The following is a 23,942-nucleotide window of genomic DNA, read 5'->3' on the forward strand; positions in this document are numbered from 1 at the left end:
TCATTCAAAAAGATTTATTTAGTACTTTTGGGACCTCACCACCACTTGAAAGGGAGCAACAGGCAGTGAATAAAAAAATAAGTACATAAGTTCAGTGAGGAAAATTGAAAGGGACTGTGATAGAAGGGGAACCATTTACACTAAGAAAGAGAAAAACATTCTAGGTACAAGGAATACTTAGTTTCATCTTTCTAAAAAAAACTGACACATTAAAAGATGGTGATAAAATTTTGTGCTATGTATATTACATGTTACTTTATGCTGACATGTAAAAATAAAACCATACATGTTACCTATCTTTTCAAATTAATTTTTCTCTTTCCAATAGGTAGCAATAGCATCTTTGCTACAGTGCTCTTGCCACATTCAAGTAAGTATGATTCTAATGAAATTACTATAATAATAATAATCTGGTTGACCAAATTTGTATTTGAACATTTTGGGGCTTAGCAACATGGAAAGAATAAGAAAATTTTTCCCTCCCTCCTTCCCCTCTCCCCTTCACCCTATCCCTCTTTTCTTCTTTATTTCTGTTGTGCTGGAGATTGAGCCCCAGGCCCTATACATTCTAGACAAACCCTCTACTGATGAGCTATATTCCCAGCTTGAAAGAAATTTTTATAAATAAATTGAATTATTTGCTTATTGTTATGTAATATTTAAATTTTCCTATAGTTTTTTTAAATTATTTTATGACCTGTGTTCAAGGGACTGTGTGACCTTGAACAAATTATTTTTTATCTCCAAACTTATTAAGGACCAAATGAAATAACTATTTAGAATACCTAATTTGTTTCTTAGCACAGAATGAACAATTATTTCATATCAGTTGCCTATCTTCTTCCCCACCCCTTCCAATTCATTTTCCTGTAGGAATAATACACAGTCAGCACTTTATATATGTGGTTTCCATACCCATGGATTCAGTCAGCCACATATTGAAAATGTAGTTATACCTACAGTGCTTGCATCTGTACTGAACACATATAGACTTTTTTATATTGTCATTGTTTCCTAAACAATACAGTGTAACTATTTATATAGTATTTCTACTATAGCAGGTATTATAAATAATCTAGAACTGGGCATGGAGGCACACACCTGTAATCCCAGCTACCCAGGAGGCTGAGGCAGGAGGATTGCAAATTCAGTGTCACCCTGGACAATTAGAAATACCTCCAGGGTTTGTATTTAAAAAAAAAAAAAAAAACCCTGCACTGCTAAAGCACTGGCCTAGCATATGTGACACCCTGGGTTCAATCCCTAGTACCCCACCTCAAAACAATACTAATAATGTAGAGAGGATTTAAATTTGCAGAATATATGTAGGTTAAAAGCAAATATATCATAGTAAATTGCATTATATAACATTATTATGCATTGTAAGAGACTTAAGCATCTGTGGAGTTTGTATCTGTGAAATATGCTATAATCAGTCCCAGATACCAAGGGATGACTATATTAAATGTTTATTTAAAGTTCCCAGGATTGCGTTTGATAATTTATTTCTTGATATCTTATTTAGTTAAAGTAGTATTTTAAGAAAAGCAGTATTTTATCATTCTAAATTATTTCATGATTTATTATCAAAATGTTATTAACTTTCTGTGGCAATTTGTTTAAGACAAAAATAACCCAAAAAGGAACACAGCAGCCTTGGGAATAATTCTCTCAATCTGGAGAACCTCCCGTCTAACATAGTAAAATGTATATGTTATAGACAGTAGCAGGAATTCCAGTCTTTTCAATGGCTCTGAGTCAGAGGCTGAGACAGCAACCAATGCAAACTGGTTAAACACTTAAAATAAAATTAACAGAAGCTCCCTACCCCATGTTTCTTCACCCCTTTTCTTGTTCCTCATTGAAACTTCATTTCTAAAATGATTTTTTATATTGCTTCCTCTTTTGAATCATTAATTTTACATACTATTTACTGATGAGGATTTCATGTTCTGCCTTACCTATACTTATCACATTGAGGGCAATGTGATATTATTCACTATTAGATCAAATGGTATTTATTGTATTTCCTTTTTAATACACTTCTATTTCCTGGAGTTAAGAATTTACTCATTAAAGCATGGATTTGTTTAAGACATTGCTTGGTCTTCCCATGCCCTTTTATAGCACATTTTCATAAGATCAAGCTTATTAGAAAACCTATCAGAGTTTTCATTTATCTTCCCCTTTCCACCCCTTCTCCTCTTCCACTTGGAAACCTCCTTCCTGACATTTTCCAATTTGAACTGGTTGCTGTCTTAGCCTCTGACCCAACCATCATCTTAGAAGTTTCTTTATCATCCAGAAATTCCCTTCACCTTCCTCCTGTATTGAATTTTTGTTTCTTAGATTCCTTTCTTTATGTGTTCCCTCATTTTGGTAGGGGCACATACTTGCATAGTAACCTGTTAAAGTATACTATAGTATATAAATGTTTAAGTTCTTAAGTTTCTGGAAGTGTATTATACATTTAATTGTTAATAGTGTGCCTGACTATAGAATTTAAATTATCTTTACTGTCTTCTAGCTTTTATAATTGCTAATACCATATTAATTCATTCACATATTGAATGTAATTTTTTCCTTTCTTTGGTAGTACTGAAGGTTGAACTCAGGGATACTCTGCCACTGAACTACATACACAACCTTTTTATTTTTTATTTTAAGATAGGGTTTTTTTAAATTTTGAGATAACTGCCTTGACTAACCTCAAAATTGTGATTCTCCTGCCTCAGACTCTTTAGTATCTGGGATTATAGGCATGTGCCACTGTGCCCAGTTCAGTACATATTTCTGAATGCTTGATATGTACAAGAGATATGGCAGTGAACAAAATAGACAAAAATTATTATTTCAGTGACCACAGTTTCTGTTTCCTTTTTTTTTTAAATAGCCAAGGTATAACTACAGTTGTAAAAGGATTTAAATGAAGTAAAAGTTTATTTCTCAAAAAAGCCAGAACAAGTAGACATTTCTGCTCCACAGGATTTTCAGGCTAGCAGGGTGATTCAGAATTCTCAAGATGTGGCTTCGATCTCTATCTTGAACAACTGCTCCAATAGTTACCATTTTTCAGCTAGCAGAAAGGTGGAGAGCAAGAACATTTGTTATGAAAGCATGCATACATCACTTCTGCTCTCATTCCAAAACTTAGTCACATGGGCTTACCTAGCTGCAAGGTAGGTTAAGAAATGCTGTTTGTAACCACACAGCCTTTCTTAGCCTCTGGTATTAGCTGGCAATTCTTGTATACATTTTCTTTCTGATATTTCATTGTACACAGATTTTTGTTTCATGCACAAAATTATTTGCCTTCAGGCTCTCAAAGATGAAACATAAATGAAACCAGGCATGGTGGTGCATGCCTGTAATCTCAGTAGCTTGGGAGGCTAAGGCAGGAGATTGCAAATTCAAGGCCAGCCTCAGCAACTTAGTAAGAAGCTGTTTCGAAATTAAAAAATTAAAAGGGCTGAGGATGTGGCTCAGTGGTTAAGCACCCTTGGGTTCAATCTTTAGTAACGACAAAGAAAAGGAAAATAAAATAAATGAATTTTGTGTTTACCTTCAGGCTATGTGTATAAAGTGTATGTGAAACATAAATGAATTTTTAAATTTAAACTTGGGCCTCAACCCCCAAATATCTTATTATATATGTAAATATTCCAAGTCTAAAATCCTTATTACTTCCTGTCCCAACCATTTTGGATAAGCAGTATTCAACCTACACTTAGTTTGTACAGCTTCTCAGCTAAGCACAAGGGATTTGGTGGCAAACAAGAAAGACTTTCTGCCTGTTTATACAAAATACCTCCAAATTTTTTGGAAAAATAATCATGTGCATGCAGATTATATTTCTCATCTTCCTCTCTTGATTTTTTACTTCATTTATAGCTCCTTGGTCTCTTATGTTAGTTCCTCTTCAGCTTTCCAAACTGTTAACATTGGAAAGACTTGATCTTGAAACCTCTTTGTTTCTTTGTTTCTCACTTACCTCATTCATTAACATATCATTTATAGGATAATTTCCAGGTTCATATCTCCAACTAGATTTAGACTCATATATTCAATGACCTGTTCCACATTTTCATTTGGATATCTGATAGGAATCTAAACTTAACCTTTCCAAAACTGATCCTCCAAAGCTGTTTTTCCTACCACCTTCTCATCTCAATTCAGTTACTTAGGCCAAAAATATGAGAAGTAGCTTTTCTCTCTTTCTTCATACCTCAAATGTGACCCAATCAACAAATCTTGATTACCCTCAATATATATCAAGAATCTAACTATCTCTTACCATTTCTACTGCTACTACGCTGATAGCCACTACAATCTCTTAACATTTTTCAATATGATAGCATCCTAATTTTCCATTTTTCTTGCTTTAGTATATTTTTTTCCTTTTTTAAAAATTAAAGCATTATAATTCTACATAGTATTTGGGTTCATTTTGACAAGATCATACATACAAGGAATTTGATTTCCTCTCCTCTGAATTTTCTCTGACCCTTACTGATCTTCCTTTCACTCCTTTATTTATCTATATTTAACTGGTATTTTCTACATATACATTAAGGAGAAATTCCCTTTGGCACATTTACATATGTATATAAAATGATTTTGTTAAATTCATTTCATGTTTCTTTAACTTTCCTTTCCTTTTTTCTTCTCATTTTCATACTTCTACTCCAATGTGATATTCCCTGTATCTTTATGATATCTATTTTCCTCCCCCAAAGCCTTCTTTCCCTTATTTTGTTCTAGCTTCCACATATAATAGAAAATATTTGATCCTTGATTTTCTGAGTCAGGCTTATTTCACTTAGCATACTTTTCTCCATCTTCATCTGTTTACCTGCAAAAGCCATTATTTCACTCTTCTTTATGGCTGAGTAAAACTCCATTGTGTATATATATTTGCCACATTTTCTTGATCCACTTATCTGTTGACAGGCATCTGGGTTGGCTTCATAATTTGGCTATTGTGAATTGTGCTGCTGTAAACATTGTGGTGGCTGTATCACTATAGTATGCTGATTTTAGTTATTTTGAACAAATACTGAGGAGTGGGATATAGCTGGGTCATATGGTTTTTCCAAAGTGGTTACACTAATTTGCAGTCCCACTAACAATGTATGAGTGTACCTTTTTCTCCATATCCTCATCAGCATATATTATCTATATTCTTGATAATTGCCATTCTGATTAAGTGAGATGAAAGCTTTGTGTAGTTTTGATTTGCATTTTCCTGATTGCTAGAGATTTTGAACATTTTTCATATATTTGTTGGCCATTTGTGTTTCTTCTTTTGAGGTATGTCTGCTTTTTGCCTTATAACTGTGAGGTTATTTTGGCATTGAGTTTTTTGAGATCTTTATATATTATTAATATTAATTAATCCCCTGTCAGTGGAGCAGCTGACAAAGATTTTTTCCCATTTTGTAGACTCTTTCTTCACACGCTTAATCATTTCCTTTGCTGTGTAGAAAGAAACTTTTAATTTGATGACATCCCAGTTATTGATTCTTGGTTTTATTTCTTGAGCTTTAGGGGTCTTGCTGAGGAATTGATGTCTCCACCTATAGATGGGGTGTTGACCCTATTCTCTTTGAGCAGTTTTAAGATTTCTGGTATAATTTCTAACTCTTTGATCCATTTTGATTTGACTTTTGTGCAGAATGAAAGATGGGGATCTACTTTCATTCTTCTACATAGAGATATCCAGTTTTCCCAGCTATTTGTTAAAAGACTGTCTTTTCTCTAACATGTATTTTTGGCATATTTTTCAAGTATTGGATGGCTGTAGAAATGTGAGTTTGTTTCTGTCTATTCCATTGATCTTCAGGCTATTTTTGCTGCTGTAGCTCTGTAATATAATTTGAGATCCTCCTGTATCACTTTTCTTATTCAGAATTGCTTTGGCTCTTCTGGATATCTTAATCTTTCAAATGAATTTAAGGACTGTTTTTTCTAGTTCTGTGAAGAATGTCATTGTTATTTTGATGGGAATTGAGTTTTTTAATCTGTATATTGCTTTTGGTAATATAGCCATTTTGACAATATTAATTCTTCCTATCCAAGAACATGGGAGGTATTTTTATGTTCTGAGATTATCTTCAATTTCTTTCTTCATTTTTCAATGTAGAAATCTTTCACCTTGTTTAGATTAATTTCCAGTTGTTTGTTTGTTTGTTTAATTTTGAGGATATTGTGAAAGGGATGATTTTCCTGATTTCTTTCTCAGCTGAATTGCTTTTGGAATACAGAAGCTATTGATATATGAGTGAATCCTGCTACTTTGCTAAATTCATTCATTAGCTCTAGGAATTTTATGAAAGAATTTTTTTGGTCTTCTAAATATAAGATCATGTCATCAACAGACAGTGATAAGTTTGACTTCTTATTTTCCTGTTTGTATTCCTTAATTTCCTTCTCTTGCCTGATTGCTCTGGCTAGAGTTTCGAGAACTATATTGAATAGAAGTGGTGAGAGTGGACATCCTAGTCTTGTTTCTGATTTTAGAGGAAAAGCTTTCATTTATTTTTCATTCAGTATGATGTTGGCTTTGGGTTTGTTGTATACAGCCTCTATAATGCTAGATAAGTTCCTTCTATCCCTAGTTTCTACAGCATTTTAACATGAATGGTTGCTGTATTTTATCAAAGGCCTTTTCAGTATCTATTGAGATGATCATATATATGGTTTTTGTTCTTTATTCTATTTAAGTGGTGAATTACATTTATTGAATTGTGTATGATGAACCAACCTTCCATCCCTAGGATGAAACCTACTTGTGGTCATGGTGTATTTTCTTCGTTATATGTGTTTTAATGTGATTTGCTAATATTTCATTAAGGATTTTTGCATCTATATTTATCAGGAAATTGGGCTGTAGTTTTCTTTCCTAGATAATTGATAATTGCCATTTGGTATCTGGTTTGGATGTTAGGGTTATACCTGCTCCAGTATACATATATTTTTTAAAAATATTTTTTTTTAGTTGCAGTTGGACACAATGCCTTTATTTTCTTTATTTTTATGTGGTGCTGAGGATCAAACCCAGGGCCTCACACGTGCTAGACGAGCGGTCTACCACTGAGCCACAACCCCAGCTCCTCCAGTATGTTTTTAATACAACAGCCAGACTGATCCTTTTAGGAAATAAATAAGACCTTAACTCTCCTGTATATAAAACTTTCCATCTCACTCAGATTAAAAGTTAAAGTTCCTTCATAGGGCCCACAAGGCCTTACAGGGCTTAGCTTCTTTTGATCTGTGAGATCTAATAATCTGCTGTTTTCTTCCCTTACTCTTCACTGCTTTAGTTATTCTGCCTCTAGAACACAAAGGCACATTACTACATTAGGACTTCTGCTTTTGCTATTCCTTCTGTTTCTAATGCTCTTTGACTACTTGGCATCATGGCCTGCTCCCTTGACTCCTTCAAGTTTTTGTTTAGTGTTTCCTTAGTGAGTTCTTCCCCAATCACCTGTTTAAAATTGCTTCCCATCCACCTATTCCTGAACCCCTTTCCTACAAATTATTTCTTCTTATGGTGTATAGCTATGCTACTTTTACATATTTATTATTTCTCTCCAACCAGAATATAAACTCCATAAGCAAGTCACTATTATATTGCTATCAAGTAGAACAGTATTTGGCAGTATAGTAAATAGCCCAATGTTAATGAAAACAATCTGGTAACAAAATGCTCTTTATTGAAAATAAAATTGTGTTCACACAACAAGGGTTATTGAGTGTCTACTTTGTATAAACATAGTGGTTATGTGGTGGCTATAGAGTCAGACTCAAATTCAGAAACTATCAAATATGTACCACCATCATTTAGATATCTTCTGTTTCCATGAGTCTATGTGTTTATAAAGAAGAAAAGACTCATGTAAGACTACCTTAAACAGTAAGAACCCATTCTGAAAGACATAATTGGAACTGTATAGGAAAGCTGCTTTAGGACTAGTTGATTCAGTGGCTCAATGATGTTATTAAAGACTGAAGTTCCTTTTGACTCTCATTGTTTTGTCCAGATTAACATCTTTATCTACAGCTGTTTTTCCATAAGGTCATAAAAATGCTGGCAGGAATGATAAAAGTTATATGTTTCTTTATTCAGCAGATAGAGAAAGGTTGAAAAACAAAATGCAAAGTACTTTTCCAAAATAACAAGTTGTAAGTGGGCACAAGTTTTTAAGTTGTTAAGTGGGCACAATACCTTTATTTTGTTTTATTTTTATATGGTGCCAGGGATCGAACCCAGTGCCTCACGCATGCTAGTCAAGCACTTTACCACTGAGCCACAACCCCAGTCCAAGGGATATCCTTTTTAATAGCCTCCAGAAAAATCTCCCTTGGTATTTCAGTGACCAGTTGAGTTCTAAGTGATGAGTTTAATAGAGTAATTCCATTTCTTTAGTGGGAATTTTCAGACTTGAACTAATCAGGCCTTATTCCTGTTGCTAAGGGGTAAGGTCAGCTTTCCCTGAAGCACACATGGCTACATGTATGAGAAGGTGGATAAAAATCTGATTGTGGTAAGAAAATGAGAAAGTGAATCCCGTGCCCACTTCTTATCAATACTCCCAAAAGTATACTTTTCGTATCAACTGTTGGGTCCCTGAACCAGCAGAACCCCTGAAAGTAACTGCAGAGTCCACATAATCAGGGCAGCAACTTTTGACATGGAATAATAAATTTAATATCTGTATTTGAGGAAAAAGTTCCAATTCTGAGTCAATCCCTTTTCCTGGCTCCTTGTTCTTCATCATGAAAAATGTAGCAGTTGTGGAGGGGTAGGAGGGAATCTAAATGCAGTGACCAAGACCATGAATGGCTGCTAAAAATGTAACATTCTTGAGAAATACTAGTGAGATATGTCAAGTTCTGCAAGAGGATTGGAAGTAAAAAATGTACAGTAAAATTACTATATACATCAGTATAGAAAAGTTTTCCTTTTTAAAAGAAACACAAATCCATTGCTTTATAGGAAAGACAGTAGAATGAATTAGACATAACTTTCCTTTGTTCATATAGGAATACATGACCAGTGTAACTCCACATTGTATACAACCACAAGAATTATAAGTTATACTCCATTATGTATAATTTGTCAAAATACATTCTGTCATGTATAACTAAAAAGAAAAAATAAATTTTTTTTAAAAAACATAGCTCTATAAGTCAGTGGAAAGTGACTTAAAATTATCAGATGTGTTTATATCACATCTTATACACTATTTTTAATGCCCCTAATGCTTTGGAATTGCTATTCTCTATTTATTCCTTATTTATAGCTCTGATAGCTTTAATTTTCTAAACAGTCATTCGCTGCATACATCTATTGTACCTGGTTGAAGTGTAGTAGAATCTGTGAGTAGTGATGAGTAGTAGCTATGACTTGTTGACATTTCCATTAAATTGTTTATACATACATTACAAATGTGGATTTGTGTTGTATTGGGCTGAAAGTTAACAGGCTTTCAGCCACCACTTTTTAATTTTTATTTAGATTCATTGTGTATGTAGCAAACTCTTGTCTTTTATTTTTTTCCTGGTACTAGGGATTTAGCCCAGGGGTGCTTTAACCACTGAACTACATCCCTAGCCTTATTTTATTTTATTTTGAGACAGGGTCTTGCTAAGTTGCCCAGGCTGACTGGACTCATGATCCCCCAGCTTCAGTGTCTCAAGAGGCTGTGGGATTTCAGGTGTGCCACTACCACGTCCAGCAACTCTTGTCTTTTAAAATATAAGAATGGAAAATATTTCTTGTAATCTGCTCTTTTGCAAAGAATATTTAATTTTTAAACATTATGCAGGCAGTGAGTTGTATGAACCAGATCATTTTTGTATTGATTGATTAGTAAAACTTCTATAAACTTATATTTATTAAAATAATGGCAGTACTTAGTATTATTTGCAATTTGAATCATTTAAATCTAATACTAGTTGGAATATTTTTTCTAAATTTTATGCGCTATCAGTGAAGGTCTGCAAAAATGTATAAAATTAAACAAACAATACATAAAATTTCCTTTTTATTACATAAAATTGCAATGCATACCTAGTAAATCTTGAGTGGTTATTTAACAAATTACTAGGTGGGTAGTGTCTTTCAGTAGGTATTTAATATTTTCTGAAGAAGTAGGAATTATGAGTTATATCTTTCTAAAATTATTTGTGTGCCATTGTTTTTATCCTTACAGTTTTAACTCATCAAAGCAATGATCCAAAAGTAAATTTTAGGAAATTTAGGCTATTATTTGTTCTGTTATTCTAACAGTCTCGGGAATTTTTTTTACAAAGACTAATATGAATTTGATTTTATTTCTTAAATTTTGAATTTTGTTATATATCATTTAAATGATAATATAAGCATTTACACTGTAGTAGCATTTTTAAAATAGCAACCTTCTTTGCTATTTTATTAAAAATCTAGGCTTTTCACCCTTTTGGCTTTTTGAGGAGGGTGGTACCAGGGATTGAACCCAGGGTAAGTTAACCACTGAGCCACATCCCCAGTCTTTTTAGTATTTTTTATTTTGAGACAGGGTCTCACAAAGTCCTTAGAGTCTTGCTAAGTTGCTGAGGTTGTCTTGAATTTGCATTCCTCCCACCTCAGCCTCCTGAGTTATTTGAATTATAGGAATGCGCCACTGGGCCCAGCACCCATCTGACTCTTAAACTTAGTATCTTTACAAAGTGCACTGGAAGGTCTGTTACTGCAGAAGGGTTGGGAAACAATAAGACCATGTGATAAAGTCATTTAATAATGAACACTGTGAATATTTCAAGTTTGTTTTATAAAATCTAAAAGAAAACTTTTGTCAAACTACAAAATCTATGTATACTTCTAGATTGTAAGAGTTGATAGTTTTATTTATGACTTTGTAGATTGTTATTTGGATATGAAACAAAACAGAAAAATATATTGAGAAGGAATATGTTTGACTTCTTTAATGTATCACATTTCTTAAAACATTTTTAATGTGTGCTTAATATTTAATAAACCAAAAATGATACAATTACAGTGTCATGCATATTGTCAATGACAAAAGTAAAATTATTTTGTGGTAGCAGGAAACAAAAACTATACTTTGATGTCCCATAAGCAGTCACTTAGCATATTTAAAACTAAATTCATCAACTTCTTTCCCAACTTATTCCTGCAAACTCAATCTAAGTATAATGACAAATAAAACATGATGAATGTCTCTATAATAACTGTGAATGTGGAGAAAAATTAAATGGGGAGTTGGACCATAATTTTAGAGTTCTTTAAAACCCTATAAATAAGACAAAAGAAATTGATCAAAATGAAAATAGTTCTTATTCTGTACCTAGTCGACCTGTTCAGGAGTAATTTTCCTCTAATACTTTATTATTTTGTAAATTTTCTTCAGTGTGACTCTATAACATATACCTTATTATTAAGAGATTTGCAAAGAGAGTTATATGATATATAACCCTACTTTATGGTCTCCTATATGGAGATTTTATTACCTGTGTAGTCATGAACCTGATTGTAGCTGCTTCAGAGTAAATGTTTTCTGCTTAGGATAATTTTTCTCTAAAAGTAACTACATATATACATTCATGTTTTTGTTTGGTTTTGTTTTAGATTTTAAAAAGACTTTTGGAGGAGGAGTCTCATTATTAATCATAACTAAATAATGTGCCTTCACTTAGCTATCATATATACTGTGTACCAGGAACTGTGTTAGGTACTAGGGATACAAAATAAATGAGCTGTCCTAAGAGAGCTTACATTTTAGAAGAGAAGATAGATAATATATAACAGGCATTACAGTCTGATAAATGCCATGGCAGAAGTGATCACAGTTGCAATGAAGTTTTGTTGGATTAATTGCACTGTAAATTGTGGTTAAACTAATCTTTGCCTCCCTAGAGTCTGTCTTCAGTTCGTGTGGTAGTTTAAATAAACCAAGTGAAGAGCTTCTGATTCCTCCTCCACTTCCTCCTCGAAGAAAGTTTGACCAAGATGCTTCAAATTCAAAGGTAGTCAACAGGACCTGGATTTGCCTTAATTTATTTAAAAATTTATGGATTTTCAAGACAGGACTTTATTTTTATGAATTTGTTGTATTTTGGCTTTTCTTTATCATTTTCCACATTTATATTGTTGTATTTGAAAAATGCTTTTAGTAGTTGTTTAATTCTTATAAAAAAAACTTTCCTTTAAAAAAGCGGGGTGGTGGTGCTGATTCACAGACTCAGAAATACACTTTTTTTCTGGTACTAGTATGTGAAGGATTCTTCCAACTTTCCATCGGCTTTTCAAATTTAATTTTTGGAAACCTTGTTAAAACCTGATATGTTAACCCTTACTCCTGGAGTTTTTGATTCAGTAGATCTGGAGTGAGGGCTCAAAAATTTGCTTTTCTAACCAAAGGCCCAGTGTTCTCTCCAATGTGCAGTTGCTAACTCACAATAAGCAGTGGGGAGGGGAGAATAGAAATTCACTGGCTCAGACAAAGGGGAATGAAGGGAAGGGACGAGGAATGGGAATAGGAAAGACAGTAGAATGAATCAGACATAACTTTCCTATGCTCATAAATGAATACATGACTCCACATCATGTACAACCAGAAGAATCGGAAGTTATACTCCATGTATGTATGATATCTCAAAATATAATCTCCTTTCATACATAACTAAAAAGAACAAATAATTTTTTAAAAAATTTGCTTTTCTAACAAGTTCCCTACTGGTACTGATGTTGCTGGTCCTTGGATGACCCTTTGAAATCCACTGTTCTGAGTGTCACTGGGAAAAGTAGAAGTAAATGCTTAATCAGGAGAAGCTGGACATTAAGTCTCCTTAACATCATGTCCTTTCACATCTACAAAACTCTATATTATTTTTGCTTACCTATTTTTATAATTAAAATTCATGAATTTCTTAAATTTATGAAATAGTAACACAAAGCAAGATAAATTGAAGCTTTATGTTCTAAGACTTCAATTAAAACATCTCATATGTAGAAGTATTAAACAGAGCCCTTGATTAAACTAGAAGTGATGTACTTATAAATCTGATAATTAAACCAGATTAATTTACTTTGAGCTTCTGGATTTAATTTGTGTGTTGAGTTAAAAAATTCTTCTGTGTGAAGAATTTTTCAGACTTTTAAAATTGCCTTGTAAGTTTTTCAGGAGAAAAGAAGTATAGTTATATAACTTTTTGTTTTAAAGGGAACTGTGAAATCTGATGACGACCCTCCTGCTATTCCACCAAGACAGCCTCCTCCCCCAAAGATAAAACCCAGAGTTCCTGTTCCTACCAGTGCATTTAATGGACTTCTGCATAGTCCACCTCCACCTCCGCCAACAGATCCTCTTCCTGATACCCCTCCACCAGTTCGCCTTCGACCTCCAGAACACTTTATAAACTGTCTGTTTAATCTTCAGCCACCTCCACTGGGACATCTTCACAGAGATCCAGACTGGCTCAGAGACATTAGAACATGTCCAAATTCACCAAGCACTCCTCCTAGCACACCCTCTCCAAGGGTACCATGTCGATGCTATCGCAACAGTCTTGCTCATCCTCAAGCTCCCCCTGTTCCACCAAGGCAGAATTCAAGCCCTCACCTACCAAAACTTCCACCAAAGACTTACAAGTGAGAGTTTTCACATCCCCCATTGTACAGACTGTCTATGGTAGAAAATGCAGAAACTCCTCAATAACCTTAGCCATATGTAGTCATTGACACTGGAATAGTATTTGTAAAGCTTTTTTTTTAAATTTATTCAAAAAGGCATAGTATTTTAGTTTTTTTGGTTTTTGTTTTTTGTTTTTACAAATAATGCTCTTCAGAAATGCTACTGATCAAATAAGCTTTTAAGAATTGGAAACATAAAATACAAAAGTCCTTTACCAATATCCTCAGGTGATCAGTTGCATTGCCTTGTCTTGGATCCTCAGTGCTGCCAAAAGGCCAGTATAATGAATTTATATTTGCACTGTAGACTCTGCTAAAATATGGTTTAAAGTGACTTTGTTTGCACTGAAAGGGGATAGTGTTTTTGTGGAATTTTTCAAATTTGACTAATAGAGGCCTTTTTTTTTAAGGTAATGAATTTACACAAATATAGAGGTGTATGGTGTTACTGATTTTTAAATCTCTTTGACCATCTTCTGGAAGATTTTTACTTGTAGTTTTTACATCTAGGAGAATTGTGAATAACACCCACTGTTCTTAAATTCTTTAATGCCATGTCTTAAATGCCAGTATTTGCTGCTGAAGACAAAAATGAAATGTGTAATGAAAATAATAGAATGCACTGTGTATATTATTTTGTCAAAATGTAAACAAAGAATACATAACCCAATTATAGAGGAAACAAAGGGCATGTATCTCATTCAGATGTGCCTTTTGTTTTTGCAAAAAGTTGCCTATTGCTTTGGAACACAAAGTTAATATGCCATGTATGTACAGTTTTGTTTATATTGTATATTTAAAGATAATGTTAATAACCTATATAAATTTAAATGACTTGAGGTCTATAATACAATCTGCTACTTTACTAATTCATATGTTCAGAGGAAAAGTTCTTATGGCATAGGAACCAACTGCCTTGCCTTCAAAACCTAGTGAGTTTCTCTATAAATCTTGTGTTAACTGAAATTTTTTAAAAATATTTTTTTAGATTGGTAATATTTAAACCAGCAAATACTTAATGCTTTATTAAACTTTTTAATCAGAAGCGAGTAAAACTTTTATTTGCCATTTGGATACCTTCACTCAAAGTGATGAAAAGTATGTTATGTGATAGGCTGTAGCAGTGGTTGTAAAGTAGCCAAAAGCCACGTTCTTTATTTACTGGTCTGTGGCCTTTTACTGTGCTTTGTATCAGAGTTCTTAACAAGATTAATTAAATCACCTCAGTCTTAATTTTTAAAAGACTTTTTAAAAAATGTGTTTTCATTGTAAAGAACAAGGGGATATTAGAGTACTGTAGATATATGTATACACACATTGAGTTATTTCATGCAACTTAAAACTACATAATCCCAAATAATTTATATGATGTAAATTTTAGAGGGATTAAAAAAAATTTTAACTGGTAAATGCAAGCTGCAAGTTTCCAGCAATCCTTTTTATGCATTCATATGGAAAAAGTAGGAGCACACTTGGAAACTTCCTGAGAAAGATAATAGACACCTTTGGTAAGCTGCCTGGATTTAAGGTAACTACAGTATGAGTCAATCTCTAACCACGTAAAAATGCTCCAGTGTTTGCTTTGTTTTTTCACAGAGCGGATTATATTAGTTTTATCTGGGAAAGTGACTTAAACTAGCTGTTCCTCAAGCCAGGTGCATTTTACAGGAGAAGGAATGGAAGAGGGCGGTTAGTGCTGGGTTACACCCAAGGTGCTGCAGCCTTCTGGGCTTTGTTGACTTGCGCACGCGCGAGGTGCCAAGTCCGCCACTAGGAGGCGCGGGCCCCTCTCAAGGCTTGGCCTGTGAGCGGCACACAGATGAGTCGTCACTAAGGGAGCGGCACCCTTTAGCCGGCAGAGATGGCGGCTGCTGTGGAGTCGGTGGTGGAGGGTCCCCTGCGGAGCTTTGTGAGAGTTCTGGAGAAGCGGGATGGGACTACGACTGCAGCGGTATGACTCCGGTGGTGTGGGTTGCGTTGTTTGGGATGCTGCCATTGTGCTCTCTAAATACTTGGAAACGCCGGGGTTTTCCGGAGATGGGGCCCAAGTGTTGAGCCGGCGGTCGGTGCTGGAGTTGGGCTCAGGCACCTGGGCGGTGGGACTCATGGCTGCTACCCTCAGGTAAGAATTGAAGGGAGGGGACATCGCTTTGCTTTGAAACTCATATTGCCAGTTACCCACCCTGTGCTTACCCCTCAATCAACGTTATTTTATAGGGCAGATGTTGTGGTCACTGATCTTGAGGAATTGCAAGACTTGCTGAAGATGAATATTAATATGAACAAACATCTTGTCACTGGTTCTGTTAAAGCCAAGGTACTGAAATGGTTTGTATGGCCTTTCAGCTTGTTTTAAAATAACAATTCATAGTTTGTTTTAAATTGTATTTCGTTAAAGCCATGATAATACGAAATGAGCTTATTGGCTCTTGCTTATAAAGCAAGAGTATTTTAAATTATTAACAGTTTAAAATACTTGTTTGCCATTTTGAAGGGGGGAAGAAATAGAAGACTTTCCTTCTCCACCAGACTACATACTGATGGCTGACTGCATATACTACGAGGAGGTAAATGTTCAGTGAGTGAAATCTCTCTAATCAATTAACTGTTTTTTGTATTCTGAAACTACATTTCTTCACATTTTAACATCTCTGAATTCAGGATATTTGTCTATGGATGATAGATGGTTGTAGCAAAAATAAAACAAAAGTCACAAGAGACTATGTATATACATTCATATATACCTGCAAATCATGTTTAGAAGAGTGTTATATGCATTTTATTAGAGGCTTCTTCAAAAGTTTTAAAGGATTTTACCACTTGGATCTGTTATGAAAAGCTATGATAACCTTTTTAAAAAAAAAAACTTTTTAGGGGATGGCAGACATTAGGGGGGCTGTAGATCAAATCCAGGGCCTTACACATGTGAGTGCTCTACTACTGAGCTACATCTCTAGCCCTAAAATCACCCCTTAGCCTCCCACCTCTGCCCTTAGTTGTTCCCAATGAAATGTTTCACCAGGAGAATTAAGTTGCATTTTTAAAAAAAAATCATGGTTTTGTGGCAAGATTTACTAGATCAAATATTTTTCTTTTTTCTTTTCTTTTTTTGGAACTAGGGATTGAACTCAGGGGCACATGACCAACTAAGCCATATTCCCAGCCCTATTTTGTATTTTATTTAGAGACAGGGTCTCATTGAGTTGCTTAGCGCCTTGCTATTGCTGAGCCTGGCTTTGAACCCAGGATCCTTTTGTCTCAATCTCCCAAACTGCTGGGATTACAGGCATGTGCCACTGCAATATTTTTCTTTAAATATTGGTTTATGATAGCATTGTGGGTATCATTTATATTTAAAATAATGAGCATTGAGCCAATCCATGTTCAAGTTAAGTTCAGATTTACTTTTGTAGGAAAAATTGTTGATTGTTTAAATCCTACATTAAATTAGAGTAAGTGAAATTACTTTTAAGAGTGAAATCAACACTATTCGTTTATTTCCATGGGAACTTCAAAACACAGTCACTTGAATTCTTTTTCTGAAAACTGTAGTATAATAATTAATTTTTAAAAATTTTTTTACATGTTGATGGACTTTATTTTATTCATTTATTTTGATGCGGTGCTGAGAATTGAACCCAGTGCCTCATTCATGCTAAGCAAGTGCTCTACCACTGAGCCACCACCCAGGCCAATAATTAATTATTAAGAGGAGTTTACCAATCATTATTAGAAAATGTTAACTACATGTACTTTGTTGTATTGATTCAAAAATTAATAATAGGGGAATTAATCCTTTTACTCCCCTAACCTTCTCTTAATAGAAAATTTTTGAAGTCATGAAATACGTTTTTATTTTATAGTCTTTGGAACCATTGCTGAAAACACTGAAAGATCTCAGTGGATCTAAAACTTGTATCATATGTTGCTATGAACAACGTACAATGGGGGAAAATCCAGAAATTGAGAAAAAATATGTTGAGGTAAGGACTATAAGATGTATCTTTGTAGTGAGTACCCTTCAGGGAGGCTATATATGACTAATCTAGTATTTTATGGAAATTTTGGAGATTTGGACAATCTGTTTGTATGAACCCAGCCAGTAGGGGACTCTTTAAAATCCACTATTCCACAAAGCCCATCCCCATTTTCTATTCTCATCCTTTATTTTTTATCTAATTAGTTGATATTGTATCTACAGAACCGTGTAAAATAATAATGGTGACACTGTCTTTTCTGAGAAAGTTCTTAATATTTCTTAATTGTTGGCTGTGGGGAACATATCAGTGATACATATAGTGCTTTTAGAGAATTCATGATAGAGGGGCTGGGGTTGTGGCTCAGTGGTAGAGTGCTCGCCTAGCATGCATGAGGCACTGAGTTCGATCCTCAGCACCATATAAATGTAAAATAAAGATATTGTGTGCACCTAAAACTTAAAAATAAATATTTTAAAAAAGAGAATTCATGATAGAAATGAGGAGGTGATAAATTTGTACTTCTCTGTTTTTCTCTACATTTTTATGAAACCTCTGACCTACATACCTGTTTTTAGGGACTTAATTAATAGTCAGAAAGATTCACAGGAAGTTGCAAATGTAGTACATAGCTATTTTTGGTACAGGGGATTGAACTCAGGGGCACTCAACCACTGAGCCACATCCCCAGTCCTGATATGTATTTTATTTAGAGATAGGGTCTCATTGAGCTGCTTAACCTGTCGCCATTGCTGAGGCTGGTTTTGAACTTGAGATCCTCCTGTCTTGGTCTCCTGAGCTGCTGGGATTACAGGCATGCCCCACTGCACCCAATACATAACATCTTACATATCTTTTAATCTTTTTCCCCCAGTGGTGACCCAGGCCCTTTTTATGGGCAAAAATTCATCCCATTACAAGTAAATCTTTTTGTACATCTGTATAGCTCTGCAACTTTTGTCTGCTGATGGACTGCTTTGGTTAATGAGAAAACAAGAATATGACTGCCTCAGATAATATATGATAAATTTTTTAAAATTTTTTTTGTACTAATAGATGTAGATGTATTTTTATTTATTTTTTTCATCAGTGCTAAGGATTGAACCCAGTTCCTCACTCATGCTAGGCAAGTGTTCTGCCACTGAGCTACAGCCCCAGCCTTCATGTTTTTCCTGAATATAAAGAATATTACTGAGCTTTTGGGACTCTTAATTAATTTTTATATAGTTAAAATAATTTTTATTGAGGTAAAACATAGTTAAATGCATATATATCAAGCACTCAGCCACATAATTACTACCCAGCATAAAAATATACATTTCTAAGTCCTCAGAAGGTTTCCACAGTGCCCCTTCCTAATCAGTATTCCTACAAAGATAGCCACCATTGTACCTTCTTTATCACAGGTCTGTTCATATTATTGAGTTTAAAGTATATTTGTTAAATTTATAGCTGCTTCAGCTAGACTTTGATTTTGAAAAAATTCCCTTGGAAAAACATGATGAAGAGTATCGAAGTGAAGATATTCATATTATATACATCAGAAAGAAAAAATCAGTAAGTACATTCCCAGTTCTTCATCTTCTGAGGATATTTCATCATCTGGTCACTGTTTCTGGGCTTGTGTGTGGTCAAGGCCTTGATTTTGATGTGGTAAAACAGCTATGACTCTTCAATGAACTCAGGCATTGACTCAGGATTAAGATCACTTATCTGTCTTGCCTTTGGTTCTTGTTCTAAGTAAGGCAGGATTTTTGTTTTCTTTCATGCTGTGCTGGGGATTGAAGTCAAGGTCTTGCATGTGGAAGGAAGCACTCTACCACTCAACTAAACCTCCGGCCCAGCAGGCTTTTTTTTAATATAGCTTTGTAATGGGATGTGTTAGTAAGCAGCAGTTAATGTAACAATGCCTGAGGTAACAACTTAAAAAGAGGAAAAGTTTATTTTGGCTCACATTTCTAGTCTGTAATCCTTTTGCTCCATTGCCTTATGACAAGGCAGTATGTCATGACAGAGAAAGCCCAATCACCTCATAGCTGGGAAGGAAAAGGAAAGAAAGAGGAAAGGGCAGAGTCCTATGGAAAACACATCCCCGATGACCAGAAGACCTCCCCCACAAGGTTTCATCTCAAAAGATTTCACTTCCTCCTTTAATATATGGGCCCTTTGGAGACACTAATTCAGACTATAGCATTGGGCATTAACCCAGACAGGTGACTTAGCTCTTTATATTGTAGTTTCTCTTAACTCAGATTTTAAAATGCCAGTTCATACTTTTGTGAACTTTCTTCAGTCATTCAAATTATTTTTAACAAAGTAAAATGTAATCAGATCTGGGGCTGAGGATGTGGCTCAAGCGGTAATGCGCTTGCCTGGCATATGTACAGCCCGGGTTCGATCCTCAGCACCACATACAAACAAAGATGTTGTGTCTGCCGAGAACTAAAAAATAAATATTTAAAAATTCTCTCTCTCTCTCACTCTCTCTTTAAAAAAAATAGACCGATCTGTTTATAAAGAAAAATGCACCTAATTAAATAGAATTCATTTTTTTTAGTTGTACATAATACCTTTATTTTATTTATTTATTTTTATGTGGTGCTGAGGATCGAACCCAGGGCCTTGCACATCCAAGGCGAGTACTCTACCCCTGAGCCGCAACCCCAGCCCTAGAATTCATTTTTGTTCCCCTTGTTTGGTGCTTCCTTTACATGATATAACAATCACATTTTATGCAAGTTGCATCTGTGACACCTACAGTTTTTAACTTGTACAACTGTATCTCATCTATTTTGTAACTCCAGCACCTTTTATAAATGTGACAAAAATTTTAAAATGTTTTATGCCTTAAAGTATCCAGTTTTTGATTTTGGTACTGGGGATTGAACCCAGACAGATGTTGCTGAGCTACTAGTCTTTTTTTTTTTTTTTGAGACATGGTCTCATCAAGTTGTTCAGGCTGACTGCAAACTTGTGATCCTCCTGCCTCAGCATTCCAAGTCACTGGAATTACAGGCATGCATCATCACAGCCAGCTAAGGGATTCAGTTTTAACTAAAGCATTATACAGTTTTACAAGTAGAAATTTTTGAGGCATAAAGATTTTGGGTTCCTAAAAATATATATATATATATACATATATATATATATTTTTTTTGGTACCAGGGATTGAACTCAGGGGCACTCAACAACTGAGCCACATCCCCAGCCCTATTTTGTATTTTATGTAGAGACAGGGTCTCACTGAATTGCTTAGCACCTCGCTGTTGCTGAGGCTGGCATTGAACTCACAATCCTTCTGTTGCCCCAGCCTCCTAAGCTGCTTGGATTATAGGAGTGTGCCACAACACCTTGCTTCATTTTTTTTAATTGATAATAATTCCCATACCATGAAATTCACCTTTTTGAAGTATACAATTCAGTATAAATATATTCACAGAACAAAATTTTCATCTTTCTCAAAAGAAACTCCATACCATTAGCAGTCACTCATTTCTCCCCAGTCTCTAGCCCCTGGCAGTCACTAACCTCTATTTCTATTTATCTGCCTATTGTGCTCATGTCATGAATTATTCACATTATATGGTCTCTTACGTCTAGCTTCTTTACTCAACACAGACAGTGTTTTCAAGGTTTATCCATATTGTGGCATGCTTTTACTCTTATGTCTAAAAAATATTTATTTGTATGAATGTGTACATCTTGTCCATCCATTCATCATTTGGTGGCATTTTACTTTTTCAGTCTTTAGCTGTAATGAGTGGTGTTGCTGTGAACATTTATGTAGAAGTTTTTTTTGTGTGAGCATCTTTTCAGATCTCTTAGGTATATGCCTGGAGTGGTTATATGGGAACTCTGTGTTTAACATTTTAAGGAATTGACAAACTGTATTCCTAAGCCATTGTCCATCGTTTTAACTACAGCCATCTTAGGAGGTGTGAAATAGGATCTTGTGTTTGTTTGTTTCTGGGGGGGTGTGCTTGGGATTGAACTCAGGGGCACTCAGTCACTGAGCCACATCCACAACCCTATTTTGCATTTTATTTAGAGACAGGGTCTCATTGAGTTGCTTACCACCTCGCTGTTGCTGAGGCTGGCTTTGAACTTGCAGTTCTCCTATCTGTCTCCTGAGCTGCTGGGATTACAGGCATGCGCCACTGCCCCCGGCAGATCTTATGTTTTTTATTTTCATTTCCCTAATAACTAAAGATTAAAGATGTTGACTATCTTGTCTCACTTGACAAGATATCATTGACCCATTTTCAAATTGAGTTATTTGTCTTTTCATTAAGTCTAAGAGAACATTTTGGATACTGAACATCAGATGTTCAATTTGCAAAATACTCTCTCCTATTCTGCAGGTTGTCTTTCTTGTTTTGGTATTATGTCTTTTATAGCAAAAAGGTTTTGAATTTTGATAATGTCCAGTATATCTTTTTTTTTCCTTAGTTGCTTGCAGCATTAACATGTGTCAGCTTAAAACTTTCTAAACATTATACTTGGTTATTCATTTGACTTTCATTTAGCCACTGCTGGGCATATTGCTTAGTATTAAGTACTCCATAAATAGTTGGTGAACTTTTTTTTTTCTTATAGAAATTGCCGTCATGAAACTTTTAGTCATCTTACCCAAACCTCTAACAACCTGGGTAAGCTAAAGATGTGAATGAAGCATGTGAATACAGCATGGGAAGATTGTGTTTACAGATTTTTCCAGCATGTCCTTAGAGGTCTGATATATGGATGACAACCACCATGGTCTGCCTGCAATATGAAAAATGACTGCCTGCCTTTCAGTGGGCCTGAAATCCATCTTAGGTTTACTTAGCCTCAGCATTAAGTTCTGCTTAAAAGAAATATTGAGATCAGTTACTCAAATAAAAACTGGTATTAGGATTAGGCTAAAATCTGCCAAAAGTAAATAGTGAAGCAGCATGGTTGATTTGACACATTTTCAGGAAACTAGAGGTAAACTGATGCAATTTTTAGAAGTATATCACTATCGAATAATTTTCTAAATTCAAACCAGTAAACATTAGTTTGCCTTGGGAATAAGTAAATTTTAAATATTTCACTTTTACATAATTAGGCAATAGTTTTGTCTTTTGCTTCATATGGTATCTTTAATGCTTAATTGTCCTTTTACTTAAAAAACAAAACTATTGTCTTGTATACTTACATTTACCAAAGTTTTATTCTTTTCAAATAAATATGTAAGTACTCTAAATAGTGAACAATATTATAATTAGTTACAAAGAAGAAAAAATAAGAGATTAGGGAAACAAAAGGTACCTTTACAAAATTTTTCATTTGGGAATGGAGTGAGAATGGAAAGCCCAGTTCCAGGGTTATTCACTGGTATAGCTCATGCATTTTTCTTTGTGATTGTCTTCCAGGAAAATCTGGTTTAAGAACACTGGTATTAAGTTAACTTGTTTACATGAAACAGTAAAAGATTATTGCATAACTACAAAAAATGTAGTTGTATACATATCTATCAAATTATTTTTATGCTGTGTCATTTCTATTTGGTGTTATGATAATCTTCAGCACACATGGACTGAAAGTCAAGGACTTCCATTACACTGGTTCCAGAGTGGTGACCAGATGAAATTCTGGTATTTACTGGCATTGGTGCTAGATGTCACATTTTATGTGTTAAAATAAACATTGATTTTGAGACCCTGTGACTTTGTGAATGTTTCAGAAATAGCTTTAAAGAAAATAAACGTCTAAAGCAGGTGACTGCCTTCCAGAAAGAGCAAAAACAGCCCTGTTTAGAGACTTTGAGGATCAAAGCAAAGGAAATAGTTCTCTCCTTTCAGGCTTACTTTAGTCTTTAAAGTTTGCTTTGTTTTTTGTCAAAATACTTTGTTCATATTGCCCTAGCATTTCATTGAGCACTTTTTCCCCCTAGGCAGTTCGTGTAACCTAAATGTGTGATGCTTTTGGTAGTTACAGATAGCACTATCTATCATTAGTGAGGTCTTAGGACAAATGACAACTTTCTGGCTTGTTCCAAAATATTATGGAATTGTGAAGATAAACTTGACGTTGACTGTAATAGTCTAGCTGGATTTCTCACATCCCTTTTCATCTTCCAATTTTTATGCCCTCCTTTCTTCACTGTGGTTTTTAATTTATAGTGTTTGTGAGTCTTTGGCATGAAGTGTACCCATAGATTTACTATATGAAAGCCCAGTTCCTTTATCTCAAAAACGTGCTATTTATAGTCTAAAACTTTCTGAGTGAATCAGACTGAAGTCAGC

General features: G+C 34.6%; 2 pseudogenes; both read left to right on the forward strand.

Annotated features, from left to right (window-relative positions):
* The window catches only part of LOC144374739 (son of sevenless homolog 2-like), a 41,387-nt pseudogene extending 26,451 nt beyond the window's left edge, over positions 1-14,936 (forward strand).
* Positions 14,937-15,511: 575 nt separating this feature from the next.
* The window catches only part of LOC144374748 (protein N-lysine methyltransferase METTL21D-like), a 34,216-nt pseudogene continuing 25,785 nt past the window's right edge, over positions 15,512-23,942 (forward strand).

This window comes from Ictidomys tridecemlineatus, unplaced genomic scaffold (genome assembly GCF_052094955.1).
Source record: "Ictidomys tridecemlineatus isolate mIctTri1 unplaced genomic scaffold, mIctTri1.hap1 Scaffold_85, whole genome shotgun sequence".
Lineage (NCBI taxonomy): Eukaryota > Metazoa > Chordata > Mammalia > Rodentia > Sciuridae > Ictidomys > Ictidomys tridecemlineatus.